Raw genomic sequence first — 4056 nt, 5'->3', positions numbered from 1 at the left:
TATCATTTGGTGTTGGGGTCTGGGGAGACCCAGCAGAATTGTTTTGGGTGACTCAAGGTCAAATTTGGCCCAATCAAGATTCATCTTTGACTTTAGACACCCCTCCCCCCCCCCCCCTTCATACACTGTAACAATAATTTTTCGCAACATGCACCTGGTCTCCCCTCCCTCTGCCCCCCCCCCCCTCCCTCTGCCCCCCCCCCCCCTCCTCCCCCACGAGAACTCCACCTTTCTCAAAGAATATGACACTAACACTTGAACCTGAACTCACACATGCACGTGTGCAATATGTGGTGTAATGTGTTTTGGGCCATAACATTAAATTACAACAGGATTGTACGGTTATGAATGCATGATAAGTTAGTTATGATGTAGTTAAAACAATATTGGATCATAGTCATTTCTTTTTTGTGTTTTGGACTGAAATAAATCATGGGTCAAAATTGACCCGTGAACACCATGAGCGGTAACAGCTTTTGAACACAACACAAGGGTTAAGTAGTAGTATCAATTAAGTACCAAGTAGAAGTGTTAGTTAGCATAAATTGGACATGAAGAGGACAAACTACACACACATTGGATCCGTGGCTGTAAAACAGAAAGCTGGATTACTTGGCTCAATAAATAATCTAAAGCAAATAATCCCTCTGTAAATCACAGCCTGTTTATGATGGAACTAAACAGAGGAATGCACTCAGGCTTTAACAAAAGAAAACACAGGTGGTGTTACAGTTATGCAGATGTGCACCTTAAATCCAAACTACAGCAAACATACTGATAAGAGAATAATAGTCGTGTATTTGCATTGGTGCCAATATTCAGTAATATACAATCTTTGCAAGAAGGCAGGTTTTCTTTATTCATTTAAATATCTTCTTTCCAGCTTTGAACGCCATCTTAGTCAAACTGTATTACTACTGTAAAAGTAAAACACGCCCATTAGACATCGATGAGTCAAATCCCTTCAGATCATCCTCATTCAGATGTCTTTTCTTCGTCTAGCAAAGTGAGTCAACACTGAGGCAGATTGCACACCACATACGCTCCATCTAAAGGAGGTCACGGTTTGAGTTTTACAAAATGATGACAGAGTAGCTTCTGAAGTGTCGAGGCTGCGTGGAGTGACAGCTCCAAAGAGCGGCGAAATGAGGCTTCATTGCAGTGCAGCTAATGTTTGGTAATGAACCAAGAAGCAGCACCTGAATACGTGTTAGAGAAAGTGCGGAAGAGAGCAGAATTGTGTCTGACAAAGGCAGAGACTGTATATCAGGGTTAATCAGTGTTCGTTTAGTTTTCAATGAAATGTCACTCAATAGATTCTTTTGACAGTTGGCAGGCGATTCATTATTTTTTATTTCACTCCTGTCATACTTTGATTGTTGAGTCTGGATGTAAACCTAATATATGCGAACTTGGCAAAAACTATTAGCCTAACCCTAACCACTTGTCTTTCATCCTTTCTTTATAACTAATGCTGTTGATGTATTGTGATTTTAAAAAGGTGTCTATTATCACCTGGCCGGGGACAACAGCTGGAAATGAGCAATGTTGGCTAAAGCTGCCCCATTTACTGTTCTTTGTGACAGTTGATCAATGGGGACTGTCCACAACACTATAAACAAATACACTAAACTAAACTATCCCTAAGCATCCTAACCCTAACCCTCAATATACCATCCAAGACGTCTGTTTCCCCATTCTGAACTTCTCCACACATCTGACCTCAACACAGAAACATACCCTCACAATAATCACCAACAATATGGTCAAACACTTTCAGACGCTCAACAAGACAAATCCCAGACAGAAGACAATCCCCTCACTTCGACCTACTACCCAAATATATATTCAGGGACTGGTGCAATCAACTCTAACTCCACTAACATGTCAAATAACTACATTGGCATGCCAGTGCAATCTTACCCTAACCCTCAAATACCATTGTCCACCCTAACCCTAACCCTTATCAGTAACCCGAAGCAATCCTAACCATAACCATTCCAGGTTGATCCCTAACCTGAACCATTTAAGGTCATTGCTTAACATTGACTATTTGAGGTTAATTCCTAACCTTAAACATTCAAGGAAAATGCCTTATTTTAACTATTAGAGCTCAATGTCTAACATGAACTTTTCCAGGTCATTTCCTAACCTCAACCACTCAAGGTCGATGCTCAACATTAACCATTCGTGGAAAATGCCTAACCTTAATCACAAGAGTTTCCCAAATCAAGAGTTACCATCTTGACACCTATTTCTTATAGCACTTATTTGATGTATTTTACTGTCGACTGATTTTTATATATATTCTGTGTCAGCCTAGAATTTTGAAGAAACTCTAAGCGTGTTTATGTGCTACCAAATTACCAAATCAAGCTAACGAGCTAACAGTGATAGTGCAGCCCCTATGCCTTCACTTTTAATCTAGCTGACGGCAATGTCTACCAACTGACTTCTGGCCAGGTTACTTTCCAATTGTCACCCTATTAACTCAAGTCACTAATCAGCATGTGTACTGAGCCAGTATTCAATTAAAGTCATAATCGGCCTCAACAGTGATGACTGAAAATGACAATAGCCTCTCTGAATGACAATGAAACTCTGTCATTAAACATACATTATGGGACACAAATGAAACAGAGAGAGGGGGGAGGAAAACAGCTTATATGTATTGAGCGAGTGTCAACTGGAATACATTACTGGTCCCATTAAAGACCTTTTATTAAATCACTTATCGGAAGAGAGAGAAAACTGTTCAGTCGTTTCAACAGCCTGTGAAAAGAGGCTGAGTTGTGGAATAAAGCAACTTAAAGGGGACTTGTTTCCCTCCACTATAAGGCATTGTGGAAATAGGACTGGGTTTTTTATAACCGCTTTCAAACGCCCATAAAAACACTCTGCTTCAAGGAACAGTAAAGGAGAGGAAGCTTAGTCAATCACACAGTTATTGTTAGAGTAAAGGAGCACACATGCACACACACAATTGATTTTGTCACTGAGTTAAAAAGACTTGTGCTAACATTAAGAACTTTTCTTTTGGTACCCTAATGTAAGTTTTATCCCCATAGTGTTAACATAATTTGTCCCTACAAGTATCAAGACGCACAAATACCATGTATTAAACTAGGGCCAAGAAGAACCCATTACATTTTGGAGCGGATCACGGGGCACACGGGACACACCATTATTATTTTCTCACTTTCATTAACATTGCAACTTAAGGCAAACTACAAGAGACATCTTTTTACGATATATAGTCAGTCTACACACACACACACACACACACACACACACACACACACACACACACACACCAGTGCTGGTAATGACAAACAAAAGCTTTCCCCAAGAGTTTTTCAGAGTTTAACCAAATTACAACTACCACAGAAACCAATGTTGACACAAAGAAGTGTGTGTGTGTGTGTGTGTGTGTGTGTGTGTGTGTGTGTGTGTGTGTGTGTGTGTGTGTGTGTGTGTGTGTGTGTGTGTGTGTGTGTGTGTGTGTGTGTGTGTGTGTGTGTGTGTGTGTGTGTGTGATGCCTCATTTTGTGTTCCAGATGGTTTGAGGTCACCATGGAAACTGGTGACATCTAATCAGTATGTGGTGGGGGATTTTGGCTTCCTGGGGTTATGAGGAACAGTAGAGGAGAACGGTGTGTGTGTGTGTGTGTGTGTGTGTGTGTGTGTGTGTGTGTGTGTGTGTGTGTGTGTGTGTGTGTGTGTGTGTGTGTGTGTGTGTGTGTGTGTATGTGTGGTGTGTGTGTGTGTGTGTGTGTGTGTGTGTGTGTGTGTGTGTGTGTGTGTGTGTGTGTGTGTGTGTGTGTGTGTGTGTGTATGTGTGTGTGTGTGTGTGTGTGTGTGTGTGTGTGTGTGTGTGTGTGTGTGTGTGTGTGTGTGTGGTGTGTGTGTGTGTGTGTGTGTGTGTGTGTGTGTGTGTGTGTGTGTGTGTGTGTGTGTGTGTGTGTTTCTATACTAGTAATACGTTGAAAATCTTTTTTTATGTTCAGAATTTAATAAAGTATCACACAACAGAAAATACATTTACTACAAAAGGTA

Source organism: Trematomus bernacchii, unplaced genomic scaffold (assembly GCF_902827165.1).
Source record: "Trematomus bernacchii unplaced genomic scaffold, fTreBer1.1, whole genome shotgun sequence".
Classification (NCBI taxonomy): Eukaryota; Metazoa; Chordata; class Actinopteri; order Perciformes; family Nototheniidae; genus Trematomus; species Trematomus bernacchii.
This window is presented reverse-complemented; position numbering follows the sequence as displayed.